Source organism: Coenobita brevimanus, chromosome 70 (assembly GCF_032717465.1).
Source record: "Coenobita brevimanus isolate Jiangsu-jjx chromosome 70, ASM3271746v2, whole genome shotgun sequence".
NCBI lineage: Eukaryota > Metazoa > Arthropoda > Malacostraca > Decapoda > Coenobitidae > Coenobita > Coenobita brevimanus.
In genome coordinates, this window is record NC_137023.1 from 26,255,044 (window position 1) to 26,278,313 (window position 23,270).

Sequence of the window (23,270 nt, forward strand, 5' to 3'; positions counted from 1 at the left end):
ATGGGACTATCTTTATTTGTCTTGGAAATATTAAACAGGTATAATAGTATAAGTCCTGGGTAGCTACCTCCCTGTCTCGCTATCTCTCTCTCTCTCTCTGTTCTCAAGCTAATCTCCGTCTCGACCTCTCTATAGGGTCGCTTGTCTCCTTCTAAACTCTCTTTCCTGAAATCTCGTGTAGTAGGGTGTGTGTGTCCCGCACCTTCCTCATGGCAACAGAACCTTCTCACGAGAGGACTGCTGACAGCTATGAATCATCTCCTTACTGGCCGCTGTCGTCAGCTTTCCCCCGTGTAAGCGTTTAGCGCTGCTCGCCTCTCGCAAACACAACACCTTCTCATCATTTGACTTCCTGCTTCTATCTGTCTCTCTATCTATCTATTTATCTATCTATCTATTATGTAGTCCTATATTTGCTCGGCCGCGCGAAAATGACGTACCATCGACATTTAATAGTTATAATATATTAATACATACTACATACACATTATAATGAACTTATAAGCTAATTAAGTGAAATACATAATATTGTAAAGTAACATAATTGTATGAATATTGTATACATATATTATGCATAGTAAATATTGATTATTCAGTAATATTACATTTTAAATAAGTTGAATACATATTGGAATAAATGCATTAAAGTAAATTATTTAACTGTAATACAGTATGTACTTGGGTTATTATAGTGAATTGCATACATGCAAGAATAAAAATAGTTTAAAATTAAGAATATTGTAAGAGTTACTAATATTTCATTTAAAGATAATGGTACTGGTCTGCCATATATGGGTCATTCTTCTTTGTGTTATTATTATTATTATTATTATTATTTTTTTTTTTTTTTATATATATAATTAATACTATATACAAAATATATACACTTCATTCAGGGTGGTTAACTGTGATGTTAACTCTCCCCCACTAAACAATGACTCCAAATTAGCAATTCTTGCATGCATTCTGTGCATGGCCAACAGCAATACTGCAACAACAATGCAGATAATTATGAAGACAGAAGGTGCTTGGCTATACACATAATATGGGTTGAACATACTCAAACTCAAATCTTCCCAGGGCTTCATTGTTTCATTGATCAGCTGCATAGTTTCAAACTTAGGTGAAGTCAGCTTAATACTTGTGCTCATGTTTAAGTCCATATCAGGCAGTGGGTGGAAATGTTTGTGTGTATGATTGAGAATGGCGTAGTGATTGATGGTGGAAAAAGTAGACATGGATGGTGTAAATACCGCACAGTAGTCTGGTGCTATGTATAATCCTGAGGCTGATGTATGAGATGGTGGTATATCTGGACAGACTATGTAAACTGATGTGTTATGAGGGAAATAAAAAAACTGCGAGTGTCCAATGCGTTGATGGTGTACAAGTTTATCTGGAGCAAAAGTGAAGTTGCAAATGATGATGAATATTGTTATTGCTGATGATAGCCATTTCACAAGGGACCGTATCAGTAGGCTGAAACGTGAAAATGTACGCAGGACAAAGATGAACAGCATGTAAGGATGTGCGGCACTTTCGCTCAATCGTTGACTCACTTGCGAAAGTGACAGTGTCTCGTCTCTTGGAGACCATGATGAGTTCGGTGTCTGTGTTGATGTTGATGATGACTAAAGTGTTGTTGTTTCTATAGGGGAAGGGGTGGATTTGGTATACTGTGAACAGGTCTTCCGTGATGAATGGTACATGAACTATCACTGATGTTGGTGTTAGTGTTGCTTCCAAGTACGGGTAATATTGCATAAATTCCCTACTGCGGAACAATGGCTTCAATTTATGTTTATGTATGCCCTGACTAACTATCTGACGTAGCTCATGAACTGGGAGTAAGTCATTTGTGATCTTGCCATCACCAGCATTCGAAATTCCTTGCATAAGTGCCCTGAAATGATCTCTAGTGTTCTCTAATTGTAGTAGAATCGTGTCAATATGTTCTGTGATGATGGAGAAGTGCTGGAAAAGGGTAACGTTACCCTCCAAGTTATTTATTTTATCTATACTCTCGAGAGCTACGTTTTCTGCTTGTTTCAGATTTTTCACAATTGTTTTCATTGCTGAGTTCTGTCCTGTGATGAATTTATCTTGGTATGTTAGTACCTGAGCTATCTTATTAAATTTTTTGTTTATTTCTTTAAGGTCATCCTCTGTAGCCAATCCAAAGATGTTCCCAAGAATTGCGCCGCCCAGATCGAACAAACCGCGCTTTTGGCGAGTACGTGTGATGTTGTTCCTGTCGCTCAGCACCTCTGTTCCATAAGATGGGAGATCTTGGATCATGACGAGCATAGTTGACTTCGCCTGTTCTAGTTTCCATTTCGCTAACTTCACCATTTCATCCACCTCCTTGGTGATATGTGATTGTGAAACATAATTCCCTATCTTGAAGTCCAGAGTTCGCATCGGCGTCGCAAGTCTTTCTATATAAGTAGGTAAGTCATACAAGTAATCTAGACTTATTTCAGTACTCATGACATCCTTGACGATTGTAGTCGTGGCCGTTGGAGCTATGAGGCATCCTTGTCGTACTATATGCTTGGGGTCTAGGTGCGCATATACTCTTACTATGTATAGGAGAATCCATAGCATAAGTCCCTTCATCGTAACCTACCGAAAAAAAAAAAAATCTATTAATTTCCTATAAAGCTGTGGTTGATGATAGTGATGATGTGCGTTACGGTTGGCTGTTATTTCATTTATAGAAGGAGTTTAAATCGATATTTAATTCTCGTAAATGATGTACTGTAGATTTCAGTGGAATAGTTGCACCTATGTTCGATTGTTTGGTATATGACCTTAATTTCTTTTTGTAATCATTGTTGTGTTCTTGCTTGGTTTCTTGAGGTACGTTCACCTGTTCGGTTGTATCCGAGGCTGAATAATTATGTGATAATTCCCTTGAAACTCGTTTTAAATGGTCAATATGAACTTGTTTTTCCTCGCCACTTGAAAGTGACTTAATTAAAACTTTGTTTGCCTTTATGTTAATTACTCTGTATGGGCCCTCAAATTTAGGGGATAATTTATTGTCTCTCGTATGAATGACTCCGTAAACAATGTCTCCTAAGCTGATAGGTGAATCTTTTGCCTTTTTGTTAAATGCCTCCGTCATTTCTTCCTTGGACATCGTTAATTGTTTTTGCACTCTTTTGTGTATGTCCTGGAATTCACGTAAACGGAGTTTAGAGTAATCATCGTAATTGTATATAGGCATGCTGTCACCTTCTAGGAGCTCATATGGTAATTTTTTATCCGTGCCATATATAATGAAATGTGGTGTGTCACCAATGGATTTATTTATAGACCCATTAATGGAGGCCTCTACTCTGGGAATCCAATCATCCCAGCTTGCATAATTTTCACTGAGAATGTGTCGTAGCACATCTAATACCTTTTATTTTGTCTCTCTACCAACCCATTCGATGCTGGGTGATAGGCCAAAACGTTAACCTTTTTAATGTTGTATTGTTTACATATTTCTTGTAAGATCTCAGAATTAAATTCTCCTCCATTATCACTTATTAGTACCTTAGGGGTAGTAAAGCGACATATTACATTATCTGTTATTGCCTTTGCTACTGTCTCTGCTGTCTTATCTTTAATTGGAGCTAAAATGACATAACGGGAAAAATGATCCGTTGCTACGAATAAGTATAGGTTATTATTGTATGATAATGGCATCTTGAGTAAATCAACAGCGACAACGTCCCATGGCTGATGTGGTACTGGGTAATTACCCATCGGTGCAGGTGTGATTGGGTATCCTTTGTGTTTCGCACATGATTCGCATCTGTCTATATGATTGTGTATATCTCTTCGTAATGAAGGCCAGTAATATAATAGCTGGGCTTGGTTGAATGTCTTATCCTTTCCAGGGTGTCCTGCATGTGGGCTGTCGTGTATCATTCGTAATACTTGGGGTATCATGTCATTAGGTACTACCAACTGGTTAGTATTTCTTTGGCGTTTTGGTTGTTTAGAGTTAATTTTGTATAATGTATTATTGACCATTGTGAATTGTTCAAGTGGGACATGCAGTTTGGGTAATTGTATGTCATCTCCACTTTCTAACTTGTATATTACTTTTGACCATACTGGGTCAAGTCTTTGTGCCTTTGCGATATCCTCGTGGTTTGGGATATTCCCTTTGAGATCTAACGCCGCGACATGAATTGTGTTCGGGTTCCTAGATAATGCGTCAGCTACTATATTCATTTTACCTTGTATATAATGTATTTGTACATTGTAGTTTTCAACTGTACATTTCCATCTTGCTCTCCTCCCAGAAAGGAGTTTTTCTTTAAACATACCCACCAGTGGTTTATGGTCGGTGAATAAGTGGATTTCGTAACCATATACCAAATCTCGAAACTTTTGTAATGCAAAAATCACTGCAAGTGCCTCTAAGTCTGTAGTGCTATAATTTTTTCTGCACCTCTTGTTTGTCTGCTGGCAAATGCAATTGGTTGATTCTTTCCTCTTTTATCTTCCTGCATCAGTACAGCCCCTAATCCTTTAACTGATGCGTCTGTACAAATAAGAAATGATTTCGTGTAATCTGGATATGCTAAACAAGGTGCATTCGTTAGTTTAATTTTTAGATTGTTAAATGCCCTTTTTTGTTCTTCTTCCCATTGGAATACAGCATCTTTTTTGAGTAGTTGGAATAGAGGGAAGGCTATATGAGAGAACTGTGGTACGAAGGACCTATAGTACCCAGCCAGACCTAAAAATTGTCTAACTTCGTCAGTCGTAGTGGGTTCAGGAAAATCTCTCACTGCCTGTATTTTGTCATCAGTGGTGTGAATACCATCAGAGCTTAATTTGTGGCCTAAGAAATTTATTTCCTTAAAGCAAAATTTGCATTTAGAAAGTTTAATTTTTAATCCAGCATCACTAAGCTTTTGTAAGAGTAAGTCTAATTTCCTGAGATGATCCTTAATATTCTTCGTTGCGATAATAATATCGTCAAGATAAACAAATATTCCTTGTCCTAAAATTCCGGACAATACGTAATTCATAAGACGCTGGAACGTACCAGGGGCTGTCCTCAGTCCCATTGGCATTCTTGTATATTGATAATGGCCTCTGTTTGTTGAAAAGGCAGTGTATTTACGTGACTCCTGAGATACCGGAATCTGATAGTATCCGTTTAGGAGATCGATGGTCGAGAATATATTATTCTCAGGACCAATATTCTGTAGAACATCACTTAGCAATGGCATGGGAAATCTGTCTGGGATGGTGTGATTATTTAGTTTACGGTAATCTACTACCGCACGCATTTCTCCATTTCTCTTGGGCACAAAGAAAAGGGGAGCGTTCCACGGAGAAACTGAAGGCTCAATAATTCCAAGCTTTAACATTTCATCGACATACTGATTTGCAAGTGTACGTTGGGAGTGTGGTATGCGATAAGCTGGTACGAAAATTGGTGGTGTTTCTGGGTGCACATTAATCATGTGATTAATCAAGTTAGTACACCCTAATCGTTCTCCGGGCAAGGCTACGGTGTCCCTGTGTGTTTCCAGCAGGGTTAACAAATCATTTTCTTCGTCAAATTCACCTGAGTGAATTAAATTCTCCTTTATTCTTTCTCTATCCGTAGATTTTATCTCACTCGTTACTCCACCAATATGTATTTCCTTCACCGGGGCTAAACATTTTTCAATATTAACTATGCAAGTTCCCTTCTTCAACTGAACTTCCCCATTCATGTGATTAATAATGAATATCTGAGTTAGCCCTTCGTCGTTCGTATGACATAATGCGTTTTCTACTGACAATCCTTTTACTTTACATAATTCTTCTAAGACAAGAACAGTACTATTCCGTAATTTGCTCTTTATGGTAACCTTCATGTATGAATTAGGTGGTATAACCAAATCATTAGTGAGATGGGCTGGAAAAATTGATAAATCAGTACTGTTAGCTGGGTCACTAATTCTGGAGGATGGGGTTGCTGGTGTAAGTGGATCTATACACTCATCTGTTTGTGTATGTTTGTTTAAGCCTTTAATATTACCAATTCTTTTTGGCTCTCTTCTACCAATCGGTGAGGGCTCTGAAGTTATTTCCTCTATAAATTCATTATCAAAGTCTATTCCATTCATTTGTGGGAGTATAGTTATGTTCTCAGTTCTCATGGATCTTAAGCCCAGTAACATATGAGCTTTAATTGCTAAGTTTTCAACGATATAGAACAATGCAGAGAATGGTCTTGTAGTTTCTGTGAAACTGAGATTTAATCTTATCATACCTTTTACTGTAATCTCTTGACCATCTACTGTGTTTAATTCTAAATCAGCTTCATCCAGAAAAGTTACTTTCTTTTTATTTTTAAGAATTCTATTTAGTTCTTCATGTGTTATTAAGTTCACTGGAGAGCCTGTATCTAAAAATAAGGAAACGTTTTGATCCTCACATACAGCTGGTATCAAGATACACTCATTTCCCAACATGCCTCCTATGTGAAGTTTAACCTTGTTCTTTTTTATGTTTGTTCGTTTTTTGTCATGACTTGGTCTTCCCCCGATTTGAACATAGACACAATTTTTTCTACTGTTTTGCAATCACTAGTCCAGTGCCCTTGGTATCTATGATGCCTACAGTAAGGACCAAACCCTTGTGTCTTTTGATTATCCTCTTTTGCCTTGATAAAGCATTCATACCTTGTGTGTCCTGGTTTTGCACAGTAATGACACAGAATGGACCTATCCCTTGACTGTGACCTACGAGGTGATTTCCCATAAAAAGTGTTGTTTATAGCGCGAGACCTGCTCGGGCTGCGCGAAAACTTATGAAACTGCCTGTAGGAAGGCGTGTGGGAACGAGGTCTAGGCGTCTTTGCTTGTTTGGGCTGCCTCATTTCAGGTCGCGATCGATTTTGTTCTCTGTTTGGGGTCGGTGTTGATGTTTTCACAGCTGATACTGTCTCAGGTACCCTGATTCTACCAGAATGTGCATGTGTGTCGACCACACCTGCTTTACTGCACTGCATCTCTACCTCGTTCATTAAGTCTAGTAAGCACATTCCAGGGATGTACGCGATTGTTTTGGCGATCTTAAGGGTTCTATCAGGTAATTTACACAAGGCAGCTACATAACCAATGATGTCCACGACGAGGTCTGGGGACATCTTTCCATCATCTGTTATCCACTTAGAATTCTCCAGAGTAGCTAATAGGGTTCTCTTGATTGTGGAGACATCAGCAGTTATTTCACTGAGCACATGGTTTGTAGTGTGCTCCCTTACAAGATCTACAATTTTATGTAATTCTGGAATTATACCTGGCAAGAAGTTCATACCTCCAGAAAATTTCTTCAGAAATTCAGTTTTAAATTCATCATATGTCCTAGCACGATGTAGCTTATCGGAGCGCAATAAATTGCTTGCTGGACATCTTTCCTGGCTTATGCAAGATGAAAAAATAGCAATTTTCTCTTGTTCATCTAGTATATGGCGCTTGATGAACATTTGTTCGCACTGACTGATTAATGAAATGACATCAATGCGATCCTTGTCTGTGCCAGAGAATTTTGGGGCAGTCTTATCCTCGTGATACACAAAAACGTGAGGTGTGGTTTTTAGATCAGCAGTATTTGTTTCTTGATTCATCTTTAATGATTGCCCTGTTAATTCAACTTGTACGAGTTTATCGTTATGTGAGGGAATGGTAGAATATGTATGACCGGACCGGTGAACCCTGTTAAGTATATTGGCATACGTATTTAAGGCAGCTGCGAAGTCGATACTCTCAACATCTGAAGGGGTTTCCCACTCATCATCCGAAACTCCCGTATTTGTTTCCTTATCTATAACGTGTGGTGTGGGTTGTACAATGGGTGGGCTGTCTCTTAATTGTGAGTCTGATGTTGTGGCAATTTGTGTGTCATCTGGTATTAACGTGGGTGGTTGCGAAAATATTCCTGTCATTAAGATATGATGTTATGAAATATGCCTCTTGTTTATTTATGTCCTAGCAAACTAGATGATTAAATAAGTTGAATATAGCTAATTTTAGCACTGAGAAGAAATGAGCAAGTATAATTTTACCCACTTGATACAGATCGTAGAGGTGTGTCGATACAAAAGTCGATCTCGGAAGAAAATACCAGGTTTGATTGAAGATCTCTTGATAATTCTAGTGGTGTGTTGATGGACGATATTACTCAGGAAACTCCATGGCCTGGTATTTGTAGTGGTTAACGGCTGTCCCAGGCAAACCTCAACATAGAACGTCGAATTTCCAACTTAACTGTGAAAATAAGTGAATATGAGTAGGAGCTATGTGAATAATGAGTAATGAGTAGTGGGTGAGAAGTGCCTGGTGTCCGTCACACGTTGCTTGGCATGGCAGACTCGCGTTGTGATGTCATCTCAGCACATGGTGACGTCGGCTTCCCACACTGGTAGCTGTGGTGAGTGAATGAGTAGCGATGAGTAACTTGAGTGAAGACGAGTGAGTAAGATGAGTTGTAAATCGTGTCTCACTCTTCGTTTGTTTGTTCCCTTTATTCTATGTGGAAGTTTTCTCTGTCCTTTTCTCTAGTGATTTATTCGTAGAGTTGTTAATTGTAGTTGATTGTAGATGGCTGTAGTTGATTGTAGATGGCTGTAGACTTTGTAGAACTGAAGCTAACCTTGTAGTCTCGGTTGCTTTTGTAGAAATTTGCTTTTAATTCGGAGACGATGTCCGCAGATTTGCTGGTTTGTCGTTAAGCTACTTGCAAGGCGTCGAGTGATCTCTTGACCTCTGCATCAGCGTAATGATCTGGGAGACGGAGGGGGCAGGAGCTGATATTGTTGGTTGTTGTCAATCTTGATATTTTGTAGGAATTTAATGTTGATTCGTAGACGAGGTTCGTATACGTTCGCTGCTACCAAATGTCATAAAGACTTTGTAGTTAATTGTAGAGAAGTATATGTTAGACTTGTGGTCGAGCGGCTTTTATATCTTGTAGTAGTTTCCCCACCAGATGTCATGTAGTGACGGGAGAGGTAAAGAATAGTATGGGACTATCTTTATTTGTCTTGGAAATATTAAACAGGTATAATAGTATAAGTCCTGGGTAGCTACCTCCCTGTCTCGCTATCTCTCTCTCTCTCTCTGTTCTCAAGCTAATCTCCGTCTCGACCTCTCTATAGGGTCGCTTGTCTCCTTCTAAACTCTCTTTCCTGAAATCTCGTGTAGTAGGGTGTGTGTGTCCCGCACCTTCCTCATGGCAACAGAACCTTCTCACGAGAGGACTGCTGACAGCTATGAATCATCTCCTTACTGGCCGCTGTCGTCAGCTTTCCCCCGTGTAAGCGTTTAGCGCTGCTCGCCTCTCGCAAACACAACACCTTCTCATCATTTGACTTCCTGCTTCTATCTGTCTCTCTATCTATCTATTTATCTATCTATCTATTATGTAGTCCTATAAATCCAGTCTTTCATGTATGTAACAGATCAGCTCTGGAACGGTTTTCTTATGACTGTATTTGCTACTGCTTATGACCTCCAGTCCTTTAAACGCATGTGTGTACAGGTATCTTGAAATACCCTATCTTGATTTTGGCTCATTTATATCTTGTTTATATTTTTTCTTGGTGAGAACGGTTTGCACGGTTCTAGTCTTTGTTTCCATCTTCCTTGCATATAAAAAGAAATGAAAAACCTTACCAATTATGCAGTAACATCATCAAGTAGCAACAAAGATAAACTGAAAACTACAATTCTCGGGTTCAAAAGGTTAAAGAGGGTCCTGATTTTAACTCTTATGGTAGATAATCAACTGTTCCAAAAACAAAGTTCTTCCACAGATGTCAATATTTCATCCTTGTAGTTTCTTGACATAGATGCGGCACAAAGTTTTATTACTGCAAAGCTTATTTATATTTTAATCATCTATCTATCTATTGCCAGACGCCTCAATCCCGTTTGGGGTGGCCACAAACAAATCGCCTCCAAGTCGCCCTGTCCCCCTCCATTTCACTGCCCTGCTTCCAACTCACACACCCCTTTCTCATATACCTCTCCACCCCATCCCTCCATCTCATCCTCGGCCTCCCCCTCCCTCTTCCCCCCTCCACCTCACTCACATACACTCTCTTCGTCAGTCTTTCACCCTCCATCCTCTCCACATGGCCAAACCACCTCAGTGTGTTCCTCATAACGCTTCCTATCACATCCACATCAACACCACAACGCTCCTTTATATCTTCATTCGTCAGCCTGTCTCTCCATGTGACTCCACAGGCTCCTCTTAAATAACTCATTTCCACTGCTCTCACTCTTGACTTGTGTCCTTCCAACAACGTCCAAGCTTCACTTCCATACGTTAGAGTTGGTATCACAATACTGTCATATAGTAACTTTTTCACTTCCATGCTCACTTCCCTGTTTCTTATCACTGCCTTCAAAAAACCAGCAACCTTTCTTCCCTGTTGTACCCTTTCAAGCACTTCACCCTCCAAACCTCCATCCTTACTCATCACACTACCCAAGTACTTAAACACACTCACATTTTCCAATTCCTCACCATCCAACCTCGCTGTACATTCACTGACTTCACCTCTCTCAAAGACCATCACTTTACTCTTCCCTACATTCACCTTTAGATTCCGTTTCTTACACACTCTCTCAAACTCATCCACCAAGCCTTGCAGCTCCCCTTTGTTTTAATCATACAATATAAATTTTAACTATACCAGCACTTTATTTATTTCTTTGCCGTTTGTTCATGGCCTAGCATGTAGATTAAGAAAATTTAATGCGCATTGTAGTATCAGGTTTGGGCAATAACATATTTCCAGGAGTCACGGTGGTGTGATGGGAAGTACTTGACCTGCAGCCGAGAGACCTTTGTTTTAATTTGTGGCAGTTCTAGAGACCTTAGGGTAAGGTTTCGTTTATCAATCAGTTTGCACCTGTGACTGAAAAAGAAATCTCGATTATAAATTTGACAATTGTGATGGTAGGTTACTAAAAGGGGTGAAAAGTTTTTATGTAAATAGTAGAGCGTGTGTAAGAGTGGGAAATGCTGTGAGTGATTGGTTTCCCGTGAGAGTGGGGCTGCGACAGGGATGTGTGATGTCGCCTTGGTTGTTTAATATTTACATGGATGGTGTTGTAAGGGAGGTGAATGCAAGAGTTTTAGGTGGTCTGAGTCTGGTAAATGTTGATGGAGGAGAGTGGAATCTGAAGCAGCTGCTGTTTGCAGATGATACTGCACTGGTGACTGATTCAGAGAAGAAATTGAGACAGTTGGTAGAGGAGTTTGGAAGGGTGTGTGAAAGGAGGAAATTGAAAGTAAATGAGAATAAGAGTAAAGTGATGAAGTGTACGAGGTTGATAGATGGTAGGGGGATTAATATAGTTTTGAATGGTGAGTTGCTTGAGGAGGTAGATTGTTTTAAATATCTAGGGTCACATGTTGCTGTGGATGGAAGAATAGATGCAGAAGTGAAGTTTAGAATAAATGAAGTAGGAAAGGTGCTGGGAGGAATGAAAAAAGTGTTTAAATGTCGCTCGCTTAGAATGGATGTAAAGAGAAGGCTGTATGAGGGTGTTGTGGTACCGACTGCGTTATATGGGGCTGAAACATGGAATATGGGTGTAGCAGAGAGGAAAAGTTTGAATGTAATGGAGATGAGATGTCTGAGGAGTATGTGTGGAGTGACGCGTATGGATCGAGTGCGAAATGATGAAGTGCGAAGGAGAACTGGAGTTGTTCAGGAGATGGCTGGTAGAGTTGAGCAGAGGGTGTTGCAATGGTTTGGGCATATGGAGAGAATGGATAATGAGCGATTGGTGAAAAAGATAACTAGATCTGATGTGAGAGGTGTAAGACTGAGAGGAAGACCACGAATAGGATGGATGGACAGTGTGAAGAGAGCGCTGGATGCGAGAGGGATGTCTGTTGAGCAAGGAAGAGTGGCTGTGCGTGACAGAAATAAATGGAGAGAAATTGTGAATGAATAAGTGATGACGCAGCCCTGAGGGGATATTCTCCCGCATTTGGTCTGATCAGCTAGTCAGGTCAGGTGCGGGTAAGGGGATGGGTCTGTTATGATGTGGCAGGGGTAAACCAGTTCTGCTGTCGGGCCCTGCTGTGGATGTCACTGCTTGCATTGCGCAGTTGACCCTTGTGCGGTGTGATGCGGTGAGGATCTGTCCGTTCTCCCCTTTGGGGCTAAGATGCGAATGAATGTGTTTGAATGGATGAGTAAATGGAGAGTGAGTCGTCCTGTCTCGGCTACCTCCCTTTCCTTGGGGGAAGCAGCCTAGGTATATAGATAGATAGATAGTGTCGCTGTCAGTGGAGAGACTGTCTTTGCGATGACCTATGTATAGTCCAAAGGCGTTAATCTAAGCCTTCTTCTTTATCTTGTATTACTACACCATATATGTTTTTAGCCTTCCAGCAAGTATACCAAAATACTCAGAGACAACAGTCACGGCTAGCCCGAACTTTGATTTTTAATACTGATCTTAACCTTTAATCGATCTTCAACGAAATCGATGCAATTCTTCCTTTCCATGGACACAATATTTAGGCCAAATTCGATGAAAGATAAAAGGATCATTGCATTCACGAGCCAGCGTCACGCTGTCCAGAACTTTGAACTTGACTCGTGGCCTTGACCTTGCATAGATAAGCACCTGAATCGAGCCACATCTCTCAGACCCATACACAGTCTACGTGTCATTTTTACCAAATTCAAATAAGCACTCATGAGATATCTGGGTACCATAAATACATACACATACATACGAATTTACACAGAAACGGATCCGATCATAATACATACGCCTTCGGAATCGCTAATAACATAGTCCAGTGAAACCTTGCTGACCAATAAGCTCATAGGCAACACATCTTGCACCAAAGGGAACAAGTCTTGCACTATAAATTATCAAACAAATGGAAAGTTACCCTCAGCAGTTCGAAAACGCATTATTTACTTCATTCCAGCTTCCTGCATAAGGTTATATTAAATTTACGAGAGACTTCAGAGTAGATATCATTACATTTACTTTTCTCTTACCCCTTCATTACAAAGGCTCTCCACCAGATTAATGAAATTAATAATCTATAAATACGAACAATGATATAGCAAATACGTAATTAAACTGATGGGCTAAGATGTGATTTCTTCTAAACATAAATATTTGCTTCTGTACCAATTTAGTATGATTACCTGTCCTAGCAACGCCATGACGATTAATTTGAGTTTCGGAAAGACCTCTTAATAGAGTTTCTTTCTACCCCTTTCTACGAGTAGTCTCCCTGTAGCTAAATAAAATCATGTAAGCATAACGCGAATAAAATACTAAAGGGCGTCATCGTTGTGAATGGGTTATGGTGACAAAAAGTAATGGAGGCAGAGACACATGGAAAGACAGTTTTAATCTAGCTCTCTTAACCCTCTGGCCTCTGAGACGTATTTCAAATTTTGCTCTTTCTGCCTCAACCCACTTGAAGTGCTGAAGACTTCCTTCACCTTTATCATTCTTTTTCTGTGTCTGCCATCCTATCTTCCTATTTCTCCCATCTTTCCTGTCACTTTTTATTACTCTTCTTTCCTTTTCAAATGGCTTTACGTTGAGTGACACGACTAATGGCTTCCCGTAAGCCTGGAAGTCACTTACAACGCTTGGTGGTAACCATTTAACCAACCCATACGTGTTCCCTACGTGTCAACATATAGGTTGGCTGAGAGTTAGTGTCCCTCCCTGTCAAATAAATAACTCAAAGACAAATGGCCACCCCTTACGGGATTACTGCGTCTGGCTATAGATAGATAACTTCTCTTCTACTCGAGTGCTGTCCTAAACTGAAATAAATAATCTTCTGGTGGGATAAAAAAACTATTTAACTATGTCACGTAATTATGACAACGTCATCTTGATAAGGCAATCTTGCTGTTCAGACTATTATATCCAGCTTAGGATATAGCCCTTAGTACTGAATGAGTTTACAGAGGTAACATTTTGTAATTGTACTCCTAAAAAGACTCGATAAGTTCAATTAAATCGTACAGAGGCAGCAAACATACAGTATGATAAAAGACGTATCCATATCAGTGAGGTGAACCATTTCAGTCCGATGGTGTATCATTACAATCTTGTTACCTCCAGATGTTTTAACAGTGTTTGTGAGAGACTTTTCGACTTGCAGGAATACATGCAGGATTCAGTTTTATAACCTTTCAACTTGGGGAGCATTTCCTTAAGATCTAAAAATCATCTGATGGCAACAAATATAATGCACACATCATCTGTTTGAATGAGTTAAGAGGGATACTGTATGTTCCAAAGCAATGGACGCTCAGTATTGGCGTTCACAAAGGGATTGAGCGAAGTTGAAAGCGTAGAACTTCGTTGATTTCATTGTATTTTTAATATTAATCTTGTATTTCTCTGGTAGCAATACAGTTTTTAACGTTTACAATATGGTGACATCAGTGTTTTATTCCTGGTGCCAACAGACGTTTACAATATTTTAGCTTGGGTGAAACGTCTACCAGTAAAAGAATTAAAATTCTACCTAACCCCAACAGTTACAAAAGAGTCTCCTTAATCCTCTAAACATGTCAAGAATGAAATGCAGTACATGTCACTAAATATTAGGAGTTCATTAACTTAAATCTTTTGCTTCGAAAATATATCTAGACTGAAACACCTCCCACATCTTGCAAGCACTTTATCTATCTATCTATCTATTGCCAGACGCCTCAATCCCGTTTGGGGTGGCCACAAACAAATCGCCTCCAAGTCGCCCTGTCCCCCGCCATTTCACTCCCCTGCTCCCAACTCACACCCCCCTCTCTCATATACCTCTCCACCCCATCTCCATCTCATCCTCGGCCTCCCCCTCCCTCTTTCCCCCTCCACCTCACTCACATACACTCTCTTCGTCAGTCTTTCACCCTCCATCCTCTCCACATGGCCAAACCACCTCAGTGTGTTCCTCATAACGCTTCCTATCACATCCACATCAACACCACAACGCTCCTTTATATCCTCATTCGTCAGCCTGTCTCTCCATGTGACTCCACAGGCTCCTCTTAAATAACTCATTTCCACGGCTCTCACTCTTGACTTGTGTCCTTCCAACAACGTCCACGCTTCACTTCCGTACGTTAGAGTTGGTATCACAATACTGTCATGTAGTAACTTTTTCACTTCCATGCTCACTTCCCTGTTTCTTATCACTGCTTTCAAAGAACCAGCAACCTTTCTTCCCTGCTGTACCCTTTCAAGCACTTCACCCTCCAAACCTCCATCCTTACTCATCACACTACCCAAATACTTAAACGTACTCACATTTTCCAATTCTTCACCATCCAACCTCGCTGTACATTCACTGACTTCACCTCTCTCAGAGACCATCACTTTACTCTTCCCTACATTCACCTTTAGATTCCGTTTCTTACACACTCCCCCAAACTCATCCACCAAGCCTTGCAGCTCCCCTTCGTCTTCACTCAACAACACAGTATCATCTGCAAACAACAGTACAGGGAGTTTCCAAACACTACCCTCTCTCACCAGGGCCACTCCAACATCCACTACCCTACCTTGTACCTCTTTTATTACCCCATCCATGTACATTTTGAACAACCATGGAGACATGACACATCCCTGTTTCAACCCAACTTTCAATGAGAAAAATTCACTTAGTTCACCATCCACACGCACTGCAGCCTTCGCACCATCGTACATACTCTTCACAGCATTCAACAACTTCCCATCTATTCCATATATTCTTAACACTTTCCACAATCCTAGTCTATCCACCCTGTCATATGCTTTCTCCAAATCCATGAAAGCCGCATACAACTTCTTTCCCTTCTCTAGAAACTTTTCCACTAAAAAGCTAAGAATGAATATCTGATCTACACAACCTCTTCCCTTCCTAAAGCCTCCCTGTTCTTCTCCAACTAATTTCTCTGTTCTTCCTCTAACTCTGTCAATAAGTATCCTACCATACACTTTTCCTATTATACTAAGAAGACAAATGCCCCTATGATTACCACACACTTCTTTTTCCCCTTTTCCTTTGTACAAGGGAATAATTATACCCGACTTCCAATCCTCCGGGACTCTACCTTCCTCCCAGGCCAATCTGCAGATCTTCCACATCCATTCTACTACTATCTCTCCCCCATGCTTCAACATTTCACCACACACTCCATCAATTCCTGGGGCTTTCCCTGATTTAACTTTCTTCATTGCTTCCACAACTTCTATCCTACTGATTTCTTCCTGTCTTCTCACCTCCCTCCTTCTCCCAGCCATTCCCCAGCCACTTATACTTGCATTACTTCCATCCACCACGTTCAACAATTCCTTAAAGTGTTCTCTCCATCTGCTCACTTTTTCTCTCTTCCCCACTAGTAATCTACCATTTTTATCTTTCACTCCCCTGCTAACTTCACTTCCACCCTGTCTTACTCTTTTCACCTCTTTCCAGAACATTTTCTTACAGTCCCTCCACTTTACACTCAGATTCCTTCCAAATTCCTCATCCACTCTCTTCTTACTCTCTTTTACTAATCTTTTCACCTCTCTCTTCCTTTCTACATATAACTCTCTCTTCCGCCTCTCAACTTCTTCCACGTCCCTATTTCTCATCCATTCATTGTATGCTTTCTTCTTTTGTGCCACAGCCCGTTTCACCTCTTCAGTCCACCACGCTGTTCCTTGCACCCCCCTCCGTCTTCTCTTCCTTCCACACACCACATCACATGCTGCACATATTTCTTCTGTAAATATTCTACACACACCTTCCACGTCCCCCATCTGCTCCAACTCATATTTGCCCAATCGTTCCTCCACTTCTCTCTTATACTCTGCCTTTTTCTCATCCTCTTGTAACCTTTCCACTCTCCTTGCAACTACTCCTTCCTCCCGTCTTTCCCTTCTTCTATTCCTCCATCTTACTTGAACTTTAACTCTGGCCACCACCAAGTAGTGGTCAGAAAGTCCACTCCCCAACCTCTATAAACTCTTGCATCCAATATACATCTTCGCATCCTTTCATCCACACACACATAATCAATCATTGCCTTCCTTTCACTCAATTCACCACCCACCCTTCTCATCACTCGCCATGTATACCTGTGGATCATTTTATGCCTGAAGAGGGTATTGGCTATCACCAACCCCCTCCCAGCACAAATGTCCACTAACGTACTCCCATTCTCATCTATCTCAGCAGGCACACCCCACTCAGCAACTATTCCATCCACCTTCACATTCCCAACTTTACCATTCATATCACCAATCAAAAACACTCTATCATTCCTTCCAAACTTTTCCATGCATACTTCTACATTTGTCCAGAACTCTTCTCTCACTCTTCTTGCACGATCTTGCGTTGGCGCATACACACACACAATTGCCCACATTTGTATTCCAACTTTCAACTTTACCCACACAATCCTTGATCCAACTGATCCATACTGTCTTATGCTCCTCTTCCATCTTTTACTCACAACTATACACACTCCTTCCTTTGCCCTCTCATTCCCACATACTCCTGCACATATACCCCATCCGTACTCCCATTCTCTCACACTTTCTCCTCCCCATTTTGTTTCAGTTATTCCACATACATCCACTTTCGCATCCTCAAGCACCTGGACAATCTCTCTCTCTTTCACCTCATCATTTGCTCCTCTTACATTCCACGTTCCAATTGCAATGTCCTTTGTCCGGTCCTTGGTCGTCAACGTTTGGTCAGTCCTTGTCCGAGGCTTATTGTTTGTTTTTTTAGTTAGTTGTTTTCCGGGGAGGGGCACTAACCCTCCGCCAACCCTTTTAGTCGCCTTTTACGACAAGCAGGGATACTGGGGGAGTATTCTTGACACACACCCCTACCCCAGGGGTATATATATATATATATATATATATATATATATATATATATATATATATATATATATATATATATATATATATATATATATATACACACACACACACCCATCCCTCATCCAATCCTCCGTTGTCCCACTCATCCCTGAGTGGCATTACGTGAATAATAAACCTCAACCACCCCTTGCATATAAACCTTTACCGGCTCCAGTCCGATTAGAGTGCCTAATTACCCACTGATCCACCAGTCGCCATAATTTGGTTATATGGTTACCACCAAGCATAGTAAATGGTTTCCTGGTGTACAGGAAAGCATTTGGCTTGTCACTCAGTGTAGAGTCGCCCATAGGCAGAAAGATGAGGAAAGAATGAAGGAAAGATAGACAGAAGAGGGAGTGTAAATCACCCGTTGGCGAAGGACGAGAAAAGAATGAAGTAAAGAACGACAGAAGAGGAAGGAAAGACAGAAGGAAGGAGGAAAGGAAAGGATACACACCCAAGAGCAGCACTACATCGAGTGATTGGATGGTGATCGCTCCCACCTACCCCAATATATACTGTGTATATATATATATATATATATATATATATATATATATATATATATATATATATATATATATATATATATATATATATATATATGCAGACTAACCACAGGAGAAATGAAAGGAGCGACAGTGAGTACTTTCGTATATTACATCTTCAGACAAACTGAGACAGAAACGTAAAGGGTGTGCATAAAAGACCTCTACCCTTTACGTTTCTGTCTCACTCTGTCTGAAGATGTAATATACGAAAGTACTCACTTTCGCTCCTTTCATTTCTCTTGTGGCTAGTTTGCATACATATCTTCTCGGTGAAGTGAAGTCTCTGCATATATATATATATATATATATATATATATATATATATATATATATATATATATATATATATATATATATATATATATATATATATATATATATAATTAGAAAAATAGAAAGTAATAAATGCCACGAAATTAACTAATCGACTTCATACACCAGCAGCAAATGTTCAAGATGCACAGCTGTTTTCTTTTTCTTTCTTTCTTTCATTAGAGTCTGGAGAGCTTAGTTTCTTGTTAGATTAGGCTGAGTTGTTGTCGTTGAATTGGATTACAGAAGTTTTTTTTTTTTTTTTATTTTGCAGCCAAGTAAGTCGATGCAACCAAGAAAAAAAAAAAAAAAAATTCAGGTTCAAAAGCGTCCATTTCGACTTGCGTGGACACATTGCGTTTAAAAGGCTGGTTGTCACAGAGAGTGAAATACAGACTGACAAAGACAGTTCTGGAGTTGCATACATAAATGAGTGGGTACAAGGTAACTCTTCAATTATAGAGCTGGACTGTACAAGGTCTATCTATTGCCAGACGCCTCAATCCCGTTTGGGCTGGCCACAAACAAATCGCCTCCACATCGCCCTGTCCACCGCCATTTCACTGCCCTGCTCCCAACTCACACCCCCCTCTCTCATATACCTCTCCACCCCATCCCTCCAACTCATCCTCGGCCTCCCCCTCCCTCTTCTCCTCTCCACCTCACTCACATACACTCTCTTCGTCAGTCTCTCACCCTCCATCCTCTCCACATGGCCAAATCACCTCAGTGTGTTCCTCATAACGCTTCCTATCATATCCACATCCATACCACAACGTTTCTTTATATCCTCATTCGTCAGCCTGTCTCTCCATGTGACTCCACAGGCTCCTCTTAAATAACTCATTTCCACTGCTCTCACTCTTGACTTGTGTCCCTCCAGCAACGACCAAGTTTCACTTCCATACGTTAGAGTTGGTATCACAATATTGTCATGTAGTATTTTTTCACTTCCATGCTCACTTCCCTGTTTCTTATCACTGCTTTCAAAGAACCAGCAACCTTTCTTCCCTGCTGTACCCTTTCAAGCACTTCACCCTCCAAACCTCCATCCTTACTCATCACACTACCCAAGTACTTAAACGTACTCACATTTTCCAATTCCTCACCATCCAACCTCACTGTACATTCACTGACTTCACCTCTCTCAATGACCATCACTTTACTCTTCCCTACATTCACCTTTAGATTCCGTTTCTTACACACTCTCCCAAACTCATCCACCAAGCCTTGCAGCTCCCCTTCGTCTTCACTCAACAACAGTATCATCTGCAAACAACAGTACAGGGAGTTTCCAAACACTATCCTCTCTCACCAGGGCCACTCCAACATCCACTACCCTACCTTGTACCTCTTTTATTACCCCATCCATGTACAGATTGAACAACCATGGAGACATGACACATCCCTGTTTCAATCCAACCTTCAAAGAGAAAAATTCACTTGGTTCACCATCCACATGCACTGCAGCCTTAGCACCATCATACATACTCTTCACAGCATTCAACAACTTCCCATCTACTCCATATATTCTTAATACTTTCCACAATCCTTGTCTATCCACCCTGTCATATGCTTTCTCCAAATTCATGAAAGCCGCATACAACTTCTTTCCCTTCTCTAGAAACTTTTCCACTAAAAAGCTAAGAATGAATATCTGATCTACACAACCTCTTCCCTTCCTAAAGCCTCCCTGTTCTTCTCCAACTAATTTCTCTGTTCTTCCTCTAACTCTGTCAATAAGTATCCTACCATACACTTTTCCTATTATACTAAGAAGACAAATGCCCCTATGATTACCACACACTTCTTTTTCCCCTTTTCCTTTGTACAAGGGAATAATTATACCTGACTTCCAATCCTCCGGGACTCTACCTTCCTCCCAGGCCAATCTGCAGATCTTCCACATCCATTCTACTACTATCTCTCCCCCATGCTTCAACATTTCACCACACACTCCATCAATTCCTGGGGCTTTCCCTGATTTAACTTTCTTCATTGCTTCCACAACTTCTATCCTACTGATTTCTTCCTGTCTTCTCACCTCCCTCCTTCTCCCAGCCATTCCCCAGCCACTTATACTTGCATTATTTCCATCCTCCACGTTCAACAATTCCTTAAAGTGTTCTCTCCATCTGCTCACTTTTTCTCTCTTCCCCACTAGTAATCTACCATTTTTATCTTTCACTCCCCTGCTAACTTCACTTCCACCCTGTCTTACTCTTTTCACCTCTTTCCAGAACATTTTCTTACAGTCCCTCCACTTTACACTCAGATTCCTTCCAAATTCCTCATCCACTCTCTTCTTACTCTCTCTTACTAATCTTTTCACCTCTCTCTTCCTTTCTACATATAACTCTCTCTTCCGCCTCTCAACTTCTTCCACGTCCCTATTTCTCATCCATTCATTGTATGCTTTCTTCTTTTGTGCCACAGCCCGTTTCACCTCTTCAGTCCACCACGCTGTTCCTTGCACCCCCCTCCGTCTTCTCTTCCTTCCACACACCACATCACATGCTGCACATATTTCTTCTGTAAATATTCTACACACACCTTCCACGTCCCTCATCTGCTCCAACTCATATTTGCCCAATCGTTCCTCCACTTCTCTCTTATACTCTGCCTTTTTCTCATCCTCTTGTAACCTTTCCACTCTCCTTGCAACTACTCCTTCCTCCCGTCTTTCCCTTCTTCTATTCCTCCATCTTACTTGAACTTTAACTCTGGCCACCACCAAGTAGTGGTCAGAAAGTCCACTTCCCCAACCTCTATAAACTCTTGCATCCAATATACATCTTCGCATCCTTTCATCCACACACACATAATCAATCATTGCCTTCCTTTCACTCAATTCACCACCCACCCTTCTCATCACTCGCCATGTATACCTGTGGATCATTTTATGCCTGAAGAGGGTATTGGCTATCACCAACCCCCTCCCAGCACAAATGTCCACTAACGTACTCCCATTCTCATCTATCTCAGCAGGCACACCCCACTCAGCAACTATTCCATCCACCTTCACATTCCCAACTTTACCATTCATATCACCAATCAAAAACACTCTATCATTCCTTCCAAACTTTTCCATGCATACTTCTACATTTGTCCAGAACTCTTCTCTCACTCTTCTTGCACGATCTTGCGTTGGCGCATACACACACACAATTGCCCACATTTGTATTCCAACTTTCAACTTTACCCACACAATCCTTGATCCAACTGATCCATACTGTCTTATGCTCCTCTTCCATCTTTTACTCACAACTATACACACTCCTTCCTTTGCCCTCTCATTCCCACATACTCCTGCACATATACCCCATCCGTACTCCCATTCTCTCACACTTTCTCCTCTCCATTTTGTTTCAGTTATTCCACATACATCCACTTTCGCATCCTCAAGCACCTGGACAATCTCTCTCTCTTTCACCTCATCATTTGCTCCTCTTACATTCCACGTTCCAATTGCAATGTCCTTTGTCCGGTCCTTGGTCGTCAACGTTTGGTCAGTCCTTGTCCGAGGCTTATTGTTTGTTTTTTTAGTTAGTTGTTTTCCGGGGAGGGGCACTAACCCTCCGCCAACCCTTTTAGTCGCCTTTTACGACAAGCAGGGATACTGGGGGAGTATTCTTGACACACACCCCTACCCCCAGGGGTATATATATATATGAAGAGATATGAATATATAAATATATATATATATATATATATATATATATATATATATATATATATATATATATATATATATATATATATATATATATATATATATATATATATATATATATATATATATATATATATATACACACACACACACCCATCCCTCATCCAATCCTCCGTTGTCCCACTCATCCCTGAGTGGCATTACGTGAATAATAAACCTCAACCACCCCTTGCATATAAACCTTTACCGGCTCAGTCCGATTAGAGTGCCTAATTACCCACTGATCCACCAGTCGCCATAATTTGGTTATATGGTTACCACCAAGCATAGTAAATGGTTTCCTGGTGTACAGGAAAGCATTTGGCTTGTCACTCAGTGTAGAGTCGCCCATAGGCAGAAAGATGAGGAAAGAATGAAGGAAAGATAGACAGAAGAGGGAGTGTAAATCACCCGTTGGCGAAGGACGAGAAAAGAATGAAGTAAAGAACGACAGAAGAGGAAGGAAAGACAGAAGGAAGGAGGAAAGGAAAGGATACACACCCAAGAGCAGCACTACATCGAGTGATTGGATGGTGATTGCTCCCACCTACCCCAATATATACTGTGTATATATATATATATATATATATATATATATATATATATATATATATATATATATATATATATATATATATGCAGACTAACCACAGGAGAAATGAAAGGAGCGACAGTGAGTACTTTCGTATATTACATCTTCAGACAAAGTGAGACAGAAACGTAAAGGGTGTGCATAAAAGACCTCTACCCTTTACGTTTCTGTCTCAC